The sequence below is a fragment of the Brachyhypopomus gauderio genome, chromosome 7 (genome assembly GCF_052324685.1).
Source record: "Brachyhypopomus gauderio isolate BG-103 chromosome 7, BGAUD_0.2, whole genome shotgun sequence".
NCBI classification, from domain to species: domain Eukaryota; kingdom Metazoa; phylum Chordata; class Actinopteri; order Gymnotiformes; family Hypopomidae; genus Brachyhypopomus; species Brachyhypopomus gauderio.
Window position 1 is genome coordinate 26,895,450 of NC_135217.1, and position 18,127 is coordinate 26,913,576.

Genomic DNA, 18,127 nt, shown 5'->3' on the forward strand with positions numbered 1-18,127 from the left:
ACAGAACACCATGAAAGCTGATTCCACATAAAACCACAAATTGCATTTAATAATAATTAGTAATAACACAGCCCTGATCCCTCGGTTACTACGTGTTGAATCTCTAGTGCTTACAAATTCTTTCTAGTTATGCAGAGATGCACTCTGTAAACATTTTTATAATTTCAAAAGTGTAACTGCCAAAAGTGTAACTGCCGATTTGTTATAAAAGTTCTAATCATATATTAGCAGAATACCAGCTTACAATAAATATGTAGAAATATGTAGGCTGACAGATTGACAGAAATCTAGTTTAATCTATTTAAAGTATTTTGCTTTACCCAAACAAAAAATGGCAACCACAAAAAACCCTGAAAACCAGAGAATGCAGCCAGTACTACTATCATTTTCCCCATGTAACTAAAATATCCTAGTTTTTCTTCCTTCAAATACAACACTCCAAAACTTGTAGCTGCAGTTTTGGAACAACATGTGAAACAACATGCGAGTCTCTAGAGCTTCACGTGCATTCAAACTAGCGCGGCTACTGCAGTACAGCATTTAAATACCCGTTTCCTGTTCCTTAATTTGAGTCTCACTAATGCCTCTAGAAGTCCATTTACTTGTTAATGTCTTTATGTATTTTTCCATCGTCACTGTATGACACAGCGTTCATAAGGCTGTTCTTCATGGGTGGTGTTGTTCTGGATCTGGGGTTCCCTCTTGCCCTTGGGGGGTGCAGCTGAGCTGTGCTCTGTGATGTGCTGCAGTACCTCTTTACTCTCACTAGGGGGCAAGTTGTAGAAGAAGTATTGAGGAGCCATGCAGATGAACCTGTTCATACGAATAATAAACAGAAATGTGAATATTAGACACTTCAATATAAACACAAAGGAATGTGTCTACATATTTGACTACATTTCATTTGTCATTATCTCCAGTTTTCATACATTCCTGAACTCTAAAGGGTGTTGGAAGAATAAAATAACATGAAAAGTAATTTTAGAATCACATGCCATTCGAAAGTACATGCCATTTGAAAGTAAAGACATTAATTCAAGTTCAACCTCCAGCTCTAGCCTCTAAAGGTACAGAGGAATGGAACAAACGAACCAGAATAGAAAATTAGCTACATGACAAACAATGTCAGGGCAAAACTGGATTTGATGGGTTTGACTGTTCTGTGTAAAAACTCTCTAGCAGTAAAAACCTCACTGGCATATTAGCATTCATCAAATGCAAACTAAAGGATCATTACATTAATAATAGTTGTTGCATTAAACACCACGTTTAAAACTCATAAAAAAGACTTACTCGTGCTGAAATCTGGGTGACGGTTCTGATGCAGTTATTCTCTGACAGCGTGTGCTCATGGTATACAACCCACTGGAAGGTTCTGTTTGTGTGGCTCAGTCCCATAACACGAGAGAGGGTGGATCTGAGCCACGTGCTTGTGGGTAAGAATGAAGTAATTCCCTGATCCATCAATGTCCCTGGCCACCTGGGATATTGGAACAGGCACTTAGGGTCAAAGCTAAATTTAATGATTCCTGTGAGGTCTTTTAAGTTAGAAACCCATACAGCAAGCATTGGTTTGCATTATAAATATACACTACAAAGAGCATTTGATGGGATATTAACAAATACTGGCTTGTGTGAGAAGAACTGTGCACAAATTTCGTTGTATTACATTGAAGATTTATTATGAGAAAACTTGACCAAAGAAGTTTCTCATCCAGACTGGAAACTGCCGTTCATACTGAGTCTAATGGCCTGAATGCTGAATCTAATGGCCCGAATACTGAGTCTAATGGCCCGAATACTGAGTCTAATGGCCCGAATACTGAGTCTAATGGCCTGAATACTGAGTCTAATGGCCTGAATACTGAGTCTAATGGCTTTACCTGCATGAAGAAGCCTGCCAGTAGGACCTGCTTGGTGTTCAGTTGGTCTTGGAGCCGAACGCAGGTGAAGATACCTGGAGCTCTATCCGCCTCAGGATCTCAGCGAGCTCTGCACGAACAGCATCGGCTGTTTGCAGAGCAGCCAGACTCAGGTAATGATCAGCACACCATTGTGCTAAACTGGAACCTGCAGTAAATCAACAGTTCCACAATAATTGAATTATTCTGTAATTAAATTATTCTGTAAATTATGCTGTCGCTTCCACTGCTCTGGAATATAGCAAAATAGTTAAGTGAATATGTGTGCTTTTTAAATGTATTTAACACTCTGCAATTCATTGATTTGTTGATTTTCTCAGAACATATACACTGCTCAAAAAAATAAAGGGAACTCTTAAACAACACAATATAACTCCAAGTCAACCACACTTCTTTGAAACCAACCTGTTCAGTTAGGAAGCAACACGGATTGTGAATCAATTTCACCTGCTGTTGTGCAAATGGAATAGACAACAGGTAGAAATGAGAGGCAATTAGCAAGACCCCCCCTATAAAGGAGTGGTTCTGCAGGTGGGGACCACAGACCACTTCCCAGTACCTATGCTTTCTGGCTGATGTTTTGGTCACTTTTGAATGTTGGTGGTCCTTTCACACTCGTGGTAGCATGAGACGGACTCTACAACCCACACAAGTGGCTCAGGTAGTGCCGCTCATCCAGGATGGCACATCAATACGAGCTGTGGCAAGAAGGTTTGATGTGTCTGTCAGCGTAGTGTCCAGAGGCTGGAGACGCTACCAGGAGACAGGCCAGTACACCAGGAGAAGTGGAGGAGGCCGTAGGAGGGCAACAACCCAGCAGCAGGACCGCTAACTCCGCCTTTGTGCAAGAAGGAACAGGAGGAGCACTGCCAGAGCCCTGCAAAATGACCTCCAGCACGCCACAAATGTGCATGTGTCTGCACAAACGGTTAGAAACCGACTCCATGAGGACGGTATGTGGGCCCGACGTCCACAGATGGGGGTTGTGCTCACAGCCCAACACCGTGCAGGACGCTTGGCATTTGCCAGAGAACACCAGGATTGGCAAATTCGCCACTGGCGCCTTGTGCTCTTCACAGATGAAAGCAGGTTCACACTGAGCACGTGGCAGACGTGACAGAGTCTGGAGACGCCGTGGAGAGCGATCTGCTGCCTGCAACATCCTTCAGCATGACCGGTTTGGCAGTGGGTCAGTAATGGTGTGGGGTGGCATTTCTTTGGAGGGCCGCACAGCCCTCCATGTGCTCACCAGAGGTAGCCTGACTGCCATTAGGTACCAAGATGAGATCCTCAGACCCCTTGTCAGACCATATGCTGGTGCGGTTGGCCCTGGGTTCCTCCTAATGCAGGACAATGCTAGACCTCATGTGGCTGGAGTGTGTCAGCAGTTCCTGCAAGATGAAGGCATTGAAGCTATGGACTGGCCCGCCCGTTCCCCAGACCTGAATCCGATTGAGCACATCTGGGATATCATGCTCCATCCACCAACGTCACATTGCACCACAGACTGTCCAGGAGTTGGCGGATGCTTTAGTCCAGGTCTGGGAGGAGATCCCTCAGGAGACCATCCGCCACCTCATCAGGAGCATGCCCAGGCGTTGTAGGGAGGTCATACAGGCACGTGGAGGCCACACACAATACTGAGCCTCATTTTGACTTGTTTTAAGGACATTACATCAAAGTTGGATCAGCCTGTAGTGTGTTTTTCCACTTTAATTTTGTGTGTGGCTCCAAATCCAGGCCTCCATTGGTTAATAAATTTGATTTCCATTGATGATTTTTGTGTGATTTTGTTGTCAGCACATTCAACTTTGTACAGAACAAAGTATTCAATGAGAATATTTCATTCATTCAGATCTAGGATGTGTTATTTGGATGTGTTCCCTTTATTTTTTTGAGCAGAGTATTTTAAGAAAATAAGACAATTAATATCAAAAGACATATTTTTTGTTACAATGGTCAATGTATGTTCATTATGATTTGGTCTGTTTTCTTTGTAGTTTGAAGTTTCAGGTTGCTTTGTCAGGACAAACTGCTCCAGTTTTTGAATGGTTTAAAAATAGAGAATTGTAGTAGCACAACACACTTGCTTGCGGTATGTTTTAGTTATTAGTGCTAGTCAGCTTGGTCAACAAACAGCAACATAAGATGCATCAGTATTGGTTATGGAAGAAACTAAGAAAAATCTAAAATTTCTATTAAGAAACTAAACTTTGTAAAAATTATAGATACAAGAAACACATCATCAAATTTGGCCAGAACTGATATGGTATGGTGACACAACATTCAAAGTGACCCTTATGTGAACCGACTTCACATTCATCATCTATAATATAAGCTGTCACACCAAGATAATTCTTGTTGCTAATAGAGGTCCAACCTCTGCGAACGGCGGAAACATTCATACTTGCCGCGTCTTACTTAAGCCTTCGACCACAGAGAGCGCTCTACAGTCCACAGCAATCCATCTCGCCAGTGAATTGGTCAATTTTGTTTCTTAATTTGAACCCCGACATGTGGTCGAGTGTTGACTGGCGACACTGTTTGCTCGTACTAGGAATACATTTATCAGCTAAGTTATCATTACTGACCTGCGTGTTAGCCCCAACATGTTTTGCGTTGAGGTGGTAATGAAGGGTGGAAGTGCTCCTGTGATAAGCGAACTCCTTCCTACATAAAGTGCAAATAACACTATTTGTGTTTGTACTTCCATCTGGAAGTTTCTTATATTTAAATTTCCCATCCACCAGCGTAGCCTCTTTAGTCATCTCCATCATGCTCATCTTATTGTGCGTCCATATAATCTGTATGTCTGGAACTCGTGCACTGAGAAACATTCCATGGTGCAAAAGTGTCTCATGCGTTAAATGTGTTAAAATGCATTAATTTTTTTAGTTTGTTAGTTTTCCTGTAATTAATTAATCGAAATTAACGCGTTAAAGTCCCACCACTACATTTGATATAATAAATGTTTGGGGTGCTTAGAACGTTCAATAAACACACTGAAAGAGTCAAATATAAAATAGGTCTTAGTAAATGGAAGTGAATATGTTTACTAACAATACACATTTAGTTCACATTCTGGGTTTGATATGTTAATGAGTCTGGTGTGTTTTAATTCTCACGTGACTCACGTGAGCTGTGCTGGCTGTGTTTGTAGGCGTTGTACACATTGATAAGGAGGAGGGGCCAGGAAGCAAGATGGAGCTGCAAGAGGATAGGACACTTCATAAACCATGGATTCAGTCAATTCAGTCAGTTTAATTTATCATGTCTGCAACACTGACATGAGCTACATAGAGTGAGAAGTATCTGGATGAAACAGTTTATACAGCAGGGTGAAAAATGTGTCTTTTTATCATGAACCAACATGTTCAATAAGGTGTCAAAATGCCGGTCCTAATGAAGGTAACCTCAATGTTCATATCTGGCAGCCCTACTACCGCTCCACAGAATAGAATGTATGTTATAGCAAAATGTGATTTAAGTTTTCCGTATTTGGCAGATGCTTTTTTCAGAGCAACTTACATGAATTACATATATCAGTACAAACATACGCTGTATATCTCTAGGAATCAAACCCCTGACATTGCTAGGTGTTGTCCTAGCTTGCCCTACCTGTACTACCTGTTGAGGTGTGAGTCTAGTTTAAAAAGATGCTGACACAACCAAACACGAAAACTAAACAGTACCAGAATCTTTTCTCCTAACTAAACAGATGAATTAGTTTCACTATAATGAAAGATGTAGTCACTGATATGCAGATGTATAGAAAAACAAAACAATAATAAGGTGGTTTGTCAAAATGGTTCATGTATGGATGGATAGACAGTGGGGTGAAAATACATGGCTTACACATTATTCTTGCCTGTTAGAATGAATGACATTACCTGTTAACATGGCAGCAATGGTTAGCACCTCACTCGCACAGTCAAACTCGCAGGAGGCCAGCAGACTCTTAGCCATCTGCGGTTCCAGAGGCAACTCAGACATAATCACTGCAATCTCAGACAGGTTCCCATCATTATCCAGAGCCGTTAGATAGTCCAGCTCTTCTAAAGCCTGCATGAGGCGGGAGACACAAACAATAACTCGCCATCAGTTAGACATAAAAAATACATAACACTAGCCAACTGACTAGATACCAAGACTATCTTACTTACTGGTGTCATGTTTCTCAGCAGCATTTAGAAGTCGGTGCAGCTCGGTTGACTTAGTCAGGTGTTTGGACTCTTCGATAACCTTCGGCTTGAAGGTTGTGTCCCACTTCTCAAGCAACCTGGAGGACGTTTCCTCACCAAACAGCAGCACAAAATCTTGATTCAGCTGTTGATCAAATACACATACAAATGTATCAGTGGTCAATGCACTGTAAACAGCCAAACCAAATGAAAGCCTGGATTTTAAAAACCAATGCACAACTCACTAGTCCTTTGACATCTAAAAAACGTGGGAATGTTTTTAGGACATCTGTCGTTCTCTGTGAGTCATGCACTAGGTTCTGGTGATGTTCAAAGGACATCTTCATCTTCAACACTTTTGGTTCATCATGACAATGAACAAGAAATGATAGAGCTTCCTGGCAGGCATCTCCATCAAGGTGCTCAGGCACTGATGCTACTGATCTTCTGTGATTTGTTCCTTGTGCTTGTGACACTGTGGTTGCCTTAACTGATTGTTGAGATTTATTCCTGGACATCGTCTTCAGGCGCCATGCTAAATATCCTGTGCTCTTTTCGCAATCATAGAAATGCTCCTGTTAATAAAAAAAAATGACATAGTTCCATCATTCATTGTTCTTTTATCACAGATTAAAATCTGATAAACTTTACAGAGCTTGCTATGTTAACTAGCTTAGCCTGCCTGGTGTCTCAATGAGCTATTGTTACATTACAAGTCAATTTCCCTATTCACTTCTATTCAAACTGAGCACAATGTTTTCCCCTAATGACACTTAAGAGTTCTGTCTCTATGTAAAACTGGTATAATTTCTGAAAATAAGTACTTTAAACGTACATAGCCCTTTGGAGAAAAAGGATCCTTCAGTGAAGGAAAAAGTGTAATGATCCCCAGGGCATACTTCTCCTTCTGTTTACGGGACGGAATCCTCCTTTAAAGAAAAAGCAATTTAAAAAAATAAATAAACATGTCCTACTACAGGGCACTAATTCAATGCCATTCATTCAGTTTACAAAAAACAGTTTAACGGTTAAAACAGTTTAAGACGAACTTACCCATGCATTTCAGTCATATGGCTAGCCAATATGTTGACAAGCTGCCTCCGGGTCCGATGATTCAGTAATTTCTGACTTGTACACTTCAAGGACATGCTGACCTCCAGGTTTCATAACCAAGGCATTTTCTACCATCTATTAAATCCACACGTGAGAAATGTTTTCACTATACAATTCAGAATCAAAAATTACTTTCATGGGATTTGTTGTAATGAGCGACTTTGTCTGTGACAAATTCCACGTGCTGTGACTGGTTTGTGTACTCTTGCCAGTATCAAGTTATCAAATACAATTTACTGTACCACTTACTGTTTATGGCTGGCCAGTTAGAAAATGGTTGTCCTTCTTCCAGTTCAGTCCCACACACATCCACACAATTCTAAATTTCACATTTTGAAGTTCAAAGTTTACTGATGGTGTTGAGTCCAAATTGTATAAATCAATGACTCAAGTACCTCTTTTGCAGCCTCAGCCTCAGAAAACACTGTGGTAGGTGGGTTCCCATCTCTGAAGTTATGAACAGGTCTGTCTCTGGAGTGTCGAGTAAAGAGGTCATTGTCACTTGAAGGTGACAGCGTATCCGTGAGGGAAAATGCTGATTGATCTAAAGGAGGATTTTTGTTTTAGATACTTGTATAAAAAAGGAAGACAAAATGTATCCAAAAAGGTGTGGTGGTATATATATTTATCAATGTGTCACACTATGGTTTATATAATTGCATAATAAAAGGAAAGAAATGTAAATAATCCACCTAATCTTTAGTGACACCAACACACCTTAAATTGCAACGAGAGGATTTCATATGTTCACTCTACACCTAAGTGATTTTTAAAAAATGACAAAACAATACTTGTAACGGTCTGCGCTGGGCAGAACAGGGAGGTGGACACAAACACTGAGGAGAGCGAGATTTATTCAAGGGAATACCAAAACCGTGATTGAAAGGACAGGCGTGGGTCAAACCAGGAGGGCAGCCAGAACATGAAAGGTACACAGGCATACTTGGACAGGGAACTAAACAAAACGGAGAAACACGGAACAGGCAGAGATCTATACGGATGACAGAAACACAGAGCAAACTCACGAGCGGGATGAAAACAGCGAACAGGAAAGCACAACTGACAGAATGAACAAAACAACCGATAACTAGACCTGGGAGACACAGGGACTAATATACACAGAACTAACTGGGAACAGGTGAGAACAATAACGACGGGCGTGGCAGACAATAGGGAATTATCAAAATAAACAAGCAGGGCGGGACAAACGGGCAAGGAACACAGACACGAGGGAACCCAGAGTGACAGCTAGGAGAGGGGGCGTAGCCATACGTGACAATACTGGTCATTATTTTATGAACAGTAATTTACAGTTAAAATACAGTACACCAAATATGCACTTTTGGGTCATGGAGTGAAAGAAAAATAATCTAAACTGCAAAGTTAATTTTTTTCAGAAAAATATATACAACTTTGACATAGCAAGCTGTGGCTTTGTATAGCAAGAATGGGATGCTTATAACCAAACGTACATTTGCAAACTTATGCTGGTAGCATGATTATACTGACTACAATGCAAATTCTAACAAAACCTACCTTCATCAGACTCACTGTCACGTACTGTCAGGCATAAGTCAGGATTGGCCTCCATCAGTTCAAGAAGGATGTCTTCCTCCACTGCCGTGTCACTTTCATCAAAAATGTACAGTTCAGATGCACTGGGAATCCCAAACTTGTTTTTGACTATAGGAAGAGCAACAAGACACAGGATGACAAGCCTGTACCAGGTTCAAAACTAAACATTAGTATACAGTCAAATCCATGCACCTTGAACACTAAAAGCTCCAGTCGCAAAATGGCACATCCTATGCATTTTTAAATATAAAGCCAAAGTTCCAATGGAAAAAAAGAGAATTCAGATTAGGGAAAGGTCTTAGGAGAGAATTTGTTCAGTTTATGGTAAAACCGACTGCAGTACCTGCATAATGTTCTGTATTTACTGCATATGGTTAATTGGAACCATACATAATTCATAACTAGAGTAAACATTTATTGACATCTGTTGCAAGATGATTACTTACAAAATTCACCTGCTGTTTTGCATTTTGTGAGTTTTAGTCAAATAAAATATTTTCAATCATGTATTTCAATTTTGAAATTAATATATTAAAGTAAAAATTTCATCTCGTTAACCCAATACCATGGCTCGCCACACCCCTAGCAAGTAGCTCCCTGGCTTCTGGTTACTAATGTTGGCAGTGCCATTATTAATGTGATAATGTGACTTAGGGAATTAAATGCCAGTGACAATGATAATACAATAGCATAACAAACTACATTTTAATTCATCATAGTTTGGGAAATATATATATATTTATTCACCTACTTCAGTCCACACTGTGTATGTAGTCAGTTATTGAAGCACTGGTCTTTGCTCCAGTGTCAAAAATACTGTTCAGTTATATACTATGTGAACAAACATACAAATAAACACAATATACAATGTCACGGTTATCAAATATTATTGAGGATATGTCTATGTATTGTACGATAAGTACAATATAAGAGTGTTGTACACTCTGATAAGTACAATATAACAGAGAAAACCTAACTTTTACAGGTGCAAGGGGTAATGAACTAAATCTCAACTTCAGCCAAATGGCCAGAAAAGCACAGAAAAAAGGTTATTCCAATGCTATTGGTAGATCTAGCCATGAACGCTAGATAAATCTGACCAATAACCAGCAAACAATTTTGGGCGTAAAGTTGTAAACTGCATCCATGCAAAAGACAAACTACACTAGCATGACAATAATGGTGGCAAATGTTGTGATTGTCATCTTAATCCCTTCATAGTTTGTTTACATTACAGTATTGAATCAACAGCTTATCATAATTTATATATTTTGAATAGTCATAAAGTATTAATCAAATCTCTATTATTAATCACTATATGTTTTGCTTACATTATATTAAGGATCAAGTTGCTAGAATGACGGTGTAAGCGCTTGTGTGCCACTTCCAATACTCCATGCGTTTGCAGTAGGCTAAAATGGGATGTGTAAGAGAAGGCTCACTGTGGCCTTATGTGGTGAGGCCAGGTAGTAAGACCTCGCTTCCAGAATAGAGACAGCTGTAGGTTGAACTATGGAATGTGCAGCTCCTATGTTTAGAGGAAAGCATATATAATGGTGAAGAGAGCAGACAGCTTCAGAGCTGCACATGGGGTGACATGATTAGGGTATGTGAGCTCTCCAGAGATCTCTGTATTAAATTAATTAATAGGCCTATGTGTATTTTTTAATAAAAGGCTAAAGACAAGACTGGTAATGTTTTCTTTTGCAATCAACGAACACGCTGCGCTAAGGTAAGAAAAGGTTAAAGCGCAACATTTTTGGTGAGCCCCGACGTGATTGCAAAATAATTTGGAACTTTTTTTTTTCTTTTCATCTAATGACTGACAGTTTGACCGTGCCGGCACAACAATAGTGGTAAAGCCGAACTTGTTAAAACAAATCTGCAAAATTTGAATTGCAACTAAATTGTGGTGAACTGACAGTACTTGGATGATTCTAAATTAAATCCTTAAATTTTCTTAAAATTAAATTAAGAAAAGGTTAAAGCACAACACAAATTAAACACATCAACAAATGACTTGAAACTCGCACCCGTCTTTGCTTATATTCCCACAACTAAAGCATGAAGCTTGCTAATATTTCACCTTAAAATGGTGTGGCAGTCACATGACTTATGTAGGTAGATAGATATGGATCGGAGGTAAATAAACTAGATTTTTTTTTCTCGCCGTGTGAAATCGGAAGTGTGGCGTGTGAGCGTGTGAAGACGGTCAAATGCGTGTGTCACACGCTCAATGCGTGAGACTTGAGAGCCCTGTTTAATGTTTTTTTATTTCCTTCTTTCACGGCGAAACGCAAATATCCGCCGAATATATGAGCCTAAGTGACCGAGCTGCAGCTGGAACGAGTACGTGCTGTATTCACTCGTTCACAGAAGAGATAAGACTGTTAAATCATTACCGTAGGTGATATAAACCAGAGATTTATCCATCTCTCTCTCTCCTGTCCACTTCTCTGCGCCCACCATGGGAGTTGTAGAAAGTGGCGGTTTGTTAATTAGGGCGATTAACAAACCGCCCATGGACTCAAACATGATGAAATACTTCGGTCGAGTTGTACGTCGGTGTTTTTGAAGTGGTCTTCCGATGCTGCTATCAGTATTGTTCTCCGCTAGCTCCCACACGCTAACTGTCCCCACAGTCAAACTGAGGACTGTGACAAATGTCATTTTTAAAAGATTTGCCAATCCTTTCTCACATTTCAAAAAGAGCTCACTTTTTAGCATCTGTGAAGTTGATGGATAATAAACAGGCAATAGAACTGTATCATACTATTAATGAACTAAAACTTTCAGATGATCCCTCGTCCACAAGTTATATCTCTTGTGGGTTTTTTTTGTTTATTTATATTAAAAATATTTGTTTATATTCTATATTTTAATATATTGTAATAACCTGTTGTGGTCTACGTTCAAACTGGTAAAAGTACTTTATCTTGATGCCATTTTTATTGTAATTGATTATTTTTTTACTTCAATAAAAAAAAATATATATATATATATATATATATATTCCCATAATTCCACATTTATTTATTTTTTTTTTTATATATTATATTTTTTTATTTAACCTTTATTTAACCAGGCAAATCATTAAGAACAGCTTTCTTATTTGCAATGGCAGCCTGGCAAGAGGCACAGCCTCTTGAAGAACATGCAACATACACATACAACATACACATGACGTCATAATACCTGCTCTGTCGTCATAACGACGGCACAACAAATGAGGGTATATATATAATTGCATGTACAGTATAATTCCATATCAGTCTGTGTAAAAACAATGATGTGGGAAGATATTAAAAGGAGTTTTCTCTGGTGCTGGTGCTGTGGCACCCAAGAAGATTTGGACACAGACACAGAGGAGATATACGGAGGAACAGAATTAAAACAGGAGACCGACAACACCCATGGCTTGAGTGAGTAAATGAGTACAATGGTGACACCTTATTTTGGGGCATATTTTGGGGCTTATTTTGTTCTTTTAACACAGCTGAATTTGGTGTTTATTGGTAAAACCAATAAGTGAAAAATAGAAAAAGAATCTGATAATTTGACAGGTTCATTTTTATGAAGTCAGTGGTGTTGCTATGGCAACATACCAACAAACCTAGGTCCACAAATAGTGATAGTCTCAATATAAATAAAATAATAACGATTCAATTACATTTGTGTCTTTCTGCTTGGCTTTGTATATTTATTGATTAGAAAAAGTCTTTAAAGGGATTTTTTATGGGTTGTGTATTTTCTGGACTATAGAGCGCACCTCAATATAAGCCGCACCTACCAAGTTTTTTTTTAATGGAAAATGTTGTATAAGCCGCACCAGGCTATATGTCGCATATATCTACTGCTTATCTAATGCTTATATTAACACAGTTCAGCTAAAAAACATTGTAATATGTAATTAGGACTTGTTGAAAAAATCATTTTTGCAGTAGCACCTTTGAATGACAGTATTCTGGATGAGGCCTGTAAGGAGCTGCTTCTCGTTCTCCTGGACGAGACTGAGGACTCCTATAACCCATCTCTAGGTGACCAAGACACATACAGAATATCAATTTGATAACATATTTCATAATTTGCTGACATCAACGTGTTCAATAGCTATTCATATCAGACAAGCACACATTAACACAATTCAGATGAAAAACATTCACCTGTTACTTTCATGTAATATTTAATTATGGTTTCTTGAAAAAATCATTTTTGCAGTAGCACCTTTGAATAACAGCGTTCTGGAGGAGGACTGGGAGGAGGACCTCCCCGTTGGCCTTGATCAGATTGAGGTCTCTCTGAATAACAGTATTCTGGATGAGGCCTGTAAGGAGCTGCTCCTCGTTCTCCTGGACGAGACTAAGGACTCCTATAACCCATCTCTAGGTGACCAAGACACATTCATACAGAATATCAATTTGATAACATATTTCATAATTTGCTGACATCAACGTGTTCAATAGCTATTCATATCAGACAAGCGCACATTAACACAATTCAGATGAAAAACATTCACCTGTTACTTTCATGTAATATTTAATTATGGCTTCTTGAAAAAATCATTTTTGCAGTAGTACCTTTGAATAACAGCGTTCTGGATGAGGACTGGGAGGAGGACCTCCCCGTTGTCCTTGATCAGATTGAGGTCTCCTACAACCCATCTCTAGGTGAATCTCAAGTTAACATATTGTAATTTGCTGATATCAACATGTTCAATAGTTATTTTCATATAACTCAACTCAACTTTATTTATAGAGCACTTTAAGAACGGCAGCCGAAACAAAGTGCTGTACATAAGAATAGAACATTAGAAATAAAACAAATAATAACAAAAAATGGATAAAAAATATTAACTAAAGCGGTAAAAGGAATCAAATCAAAGAATTAAACTAAAGCAGTAAAAACTAAAAATATACAGTCTCATGCTGTGTTTAAAGCCAATGAATTAAAGTGAGTTTTAAGACTTGTTTTAAAAATGGGCAGTGAAGGGGCTTGTCTAACATGCAGTGGTAGGTTGGTAGGTTGTTTATTCCATGCCCCACCTGTCCCATATAACCCAAACAAAATGGTAATAAAATACAAATGGGGGGGTGGCGAATGTAATTGGACCGGTACAAATTCATTAAAGGGCCGAATCTAGCCCTGGTTCACACTGTTCCGCAGACATTTTAAACATCCGGGGCTTATGCAAGACGAACAGGCATTAAAACGGTTCAGAACTTAAAAAGGTTCATTTCTTCCAATTGCTTGCGCCCCACCTGCAATACCCATGCGCCCCACTAGTGGGGCTTCTCACTTTGAGAAACGCTGATCTAGGAGCAGCAATGGAAAAAGCTCTATCCCCTCTGAGCTTACGCTTTGCATTACTTCTGGCGTCTCCTGCCACAGGGCATATGGTGTCACATGTATCTCTGTAGGGAAGAGCAGGGCTGCCTTTGTAATTCACCCAATGATGGAAAAAAATTATTACAAAAAAATAACTATATGCACTTGAACTTACAACTATTAATATATTTTGATTTAAGCATGAATGTTCATCACAAGTGCCAATCTAAAGTGGCTAATCTGTGTAGCATCAGCCAGAAACTACTGGCTGAGGCACTCACCCAAGTCAGCCAGGTGAGTCTGGATGTGTAAAAATGTACTGTATATCTCTGTAGACGTGTCTCCATATGGTGGTCTGTGTGAGGGTTCGAGTCCTCGCCCCCTGTCCCGGATCAGCCACCAGACACTCATCACTGCGGAGCACTTCACCTTCCACAGTGTACTGGGCAAGGGAGCCTTTGGCAAGGTAGAGTCTTCCCCGTCACACTGCTCCCGCGTCCTCCACACACGCACTGACTCTGTGTCTTATCATTTTTACATGTCTGTCCTTTTGCCCTTCTATTATTAAATACTATCTCCACAAGAATAGACCAAACAAACACTATTCCATCAAATCTTCATATTTCATGGATGTGTGTGTGTGTGTGTGTGTGTGTGTGTGTGTGTGTGTGTGTGTGTGTTTTCTTTCACTCTGGTCTGTTTGTCTATTTCTCTCCCTTGGTCCCTGCTCAGGTTTTTCTGGCAGAACTTAAGGGCAGTGAGGAGTGGTTTGCCTTGAAAGCCTTGAGGAAAGATGTGGTGCTGATGGATGAGGATGTAGAGTCCACCATGGTGGAGAAGCGGGTGCTGGCGCTGGCCTGGGACTGTCCCTTCCTAACGCACCTTTACTCCTCTTTTCAGGCCAAGGTAGTAAAGAACAAATGAAAGGTTATATTATACAGTTCCTCCACCTCTCAGTCAATAGTAATGGGATGTCCAGCAGGACACTTTTGTGTAGGCAGTAATTAACCACACCAGGCATTGTCACAACTGTTTACTGTAACTTATACTTCATGGAATCACTGTGGTATTTAAATGATTGTTGAGTCAGTAATTCTGCTTGTACTCATACCAAAGTGTTTATGGCATTGTCTGCATGTTAGGAATACTTGTACTTCGTAATGGAGTACCTGACTGGAGGTGACCTGAACTTCCACATACAGGAGGAAGGATCCTTTGACCTCTACAGAGCCACGTGAGGCAACACACACACACACAATGCTGTTTTTTGTATGCCTTATATAAATATAAACGTAGGTATGTGTAATTATAGTGCGGTCTGATGGCTCCTGGTTTGTTTCTTCCTTCCAGATTCTATGCAGCTGAAATTGTGTGTGGACTGCAGTTCCTCCATGGAAAAGGCGTCATCCACAGGTTACACACACAAACAAAGCTAAATTGACATTCTGTACTTTCACCTTTACTGTTCTTGTCTACTAAACCACATTTTTGCCACATTTTTGTAATTCTCTCCTGCATTAGAGATCTCAAGTTGGAAAATGTCATGCTAGACAGAGATGGTCACATAAAGATAGCGGATTTTGGACTGTGTAAGGAGAATATTTTTGGTGACAATCGTGCCACATCCATCTGTGGGACACCATACTACATGGCCCCTGAGGTATGAGATGGCATCAAATTAATTTGACATTGAATGTTCTCACCTGTAGCAATGTCAATGTAACTCAGTATGCCCTGAATGTGAATGTGTGTGTGTCTGTGTAGATCATTCTGGGTCAGCAGTATACTTTTTCTGTGGACTGGTGGTCATTTGGTGTGCTCCTGTATGGGATGGTGATTGGTCAGCCTCCATTCAATGGTGATGAGGTAGATGATCTTTATGAGTCCATCCTTACGGACACACCTGAATTCCCTGACAGTATAACACTGGATACCAGAGACCTGCTAGAGCGAGTAAGCATGCACAAAACCACACCTGATGACACATTAATAATAGTAATAATACTAATAATACTTCACAACCAAGACATGAATAGAGTTCTGCTATTATGCACTTAGAAAGGAGACACACTGAGATATTTCTATTATGAATAATATTCTTGCTTTTGGTTTTCTTCCATGAACAAAGCTGTTTGAGCGAGACCCTTCTCATAGACTGGGTGTTGTGGGGAATATCAGAGGTCACTCATTCTTTGAGATCATTAACTGGGCTGATCTGGAGAGAAGAGAAATCAAACCCCCTTACGTGCCAAAAGTGGTATGAGCTTTCTTTCCATTTCTTACAGTCATCTCTCATTCCTGTTTTTTTTTTATTTTTTACTTTTCATACTGTATGCTCATAGAGCAAATTGCAAAAATACAGATACTGAAATGCAGCCTCTGTTCATCATGTGATTTGCTTCCATTCTCCTCCAACCACAGAAATCATCCAATGACTCTAGCGACTGCGAGCAGGAATTTTTAAATGACCGCCTGTCCATGTGTGAGAAAGGTGTGTTTGGCCTAACCGACCAGGGTGCCTTTGCTGGCTTCTCATTTATCAACCTGCGCATGGAGCATCTCCTGCAGTGATGGACAACCTGCTGATTGTTGTGTAAATGAATGATTAAATTTTACAGCCAGTATTTTTATGTGTCACTGACTCTCCCTTCTCAAAATAAAACCTGTATTTTGGGCATGGATTTTAGACTACACCCAATATCAGGGGTGATTCACAGAGGTGTCAACTGGCCATAACTGCTCCTCCAGGTTATGTATTCCATTTTAGGCAATATTTGAAACACCCTTGCCAAATCCATGTAGATTTTTTGTTCCAGTAACCATTCATTATTGTAATTCAAAAACATTAGATAATCCCTCATTGATTGTGTTAATGAATGCCACAAGGCAAAAAGCTTAGAAAGGAAATAAATACAATGCATTTTAAAATGTATTGTAATGACTGAGAGCTAAGAAGCAGACACAAATGCTGAGGAGAGCAGGGTTTTATAGCTGGAGTGCTAACATAGAGGATACGAGGGTAACGAGGCTATCACAAATCAAGAACTAACAACCAGACCGGATAACTCGGACAACAAAAGACAGAGGATAAAACAAATACAAGAACTCAGAACAAGGCAGATAAACACACAACCAGGGGGGTGTTCCAAGAAGCGGGTTAAGCGAGAAAACCCGGGTAAGTTAACTCAGAGTTCACGGAAACTCGAGGTTTTCCATTCCAGAAACCGAGCTTAGAGAGAACCGGAGTCAGTTACTATAGCAACTTATGCTCTGAAGCTAACCTGCTCGCTGGCAGGTTAACTTGGACCTGACCCAGAGTTACAAACAAGTCATCATGACGTGTCCTTTCCTCGAAGATCATGTGGATATTGAAACTCAGTTTATTCGCTGAGTTCTTCGTCGGGAACGCCTTATAAAACCCCGAATAGACATAGGCCTACTATCATTTTCGGATTATTTTTTAATGAACGTTATCGTTTTTCAGCACAATCCAATACTTACATCAATAAAATTATTAAGCGTCACATTTCAAATATTACACATCGCGGATCAGCCCTAAATTCTCTCCAGATTGTTATACATCGCTCTTCGTTTTTTGCTAGTGGAAGTTTTTTTTATAGTGTAGATAAAAGATGCGGGATCTGTCAGCAAAGCTACTGTATGTCGGTCTGTCCAAAAACTATGTCTGGCATTAAATTGACTAGTGCCCAGTTTTGTGGTGTTTCCTGGGCTTAAGCCAGTTATGGACATCAAAGAGGAATTCCACAGCATCGTTGGTTTGTCTTTAATTCACACGGACAATAAAGAAATTAAGCAAAGGAGAAGCAGTATATAACAAACTTAATACCATTTACATTTTAAGGATTTCCTAGAGTGGTTGGCTGCATTGATGGAACCTACATATGCTACCTATTCCAGCACCATTAGAACATGAAGGCGATTACATAAACAGAAAATCCATCCATAGCATTAATGTACAGGTACTAACCTTTATAATACTTAATGAATAAT

The 18,127-nt window shown here is 39.7% G+C and overlaps 2 pseudogenes; both read right to left on the reverse strand.

The window, feature by feature from the left end:
* Positions 1-632: 632 nt before the first annotated feature.
* Positions 633-5,990, reverse strand: LOC143519769 (putative pre-mRNA-splicing factor ATP-dependent RNA helicase DHX32; annotated as a pseudogene).
* An 87-nt stretch (positions 5,991-6,077) lies between these two features.
* Positions 6,078-7,291, reverse strand: LOC143519770 (uncharacterized; annotated as a pseudogene).
* Between the last annotated feature and the right edge of the window lie 10,836 nt (positions 7,292-18,127).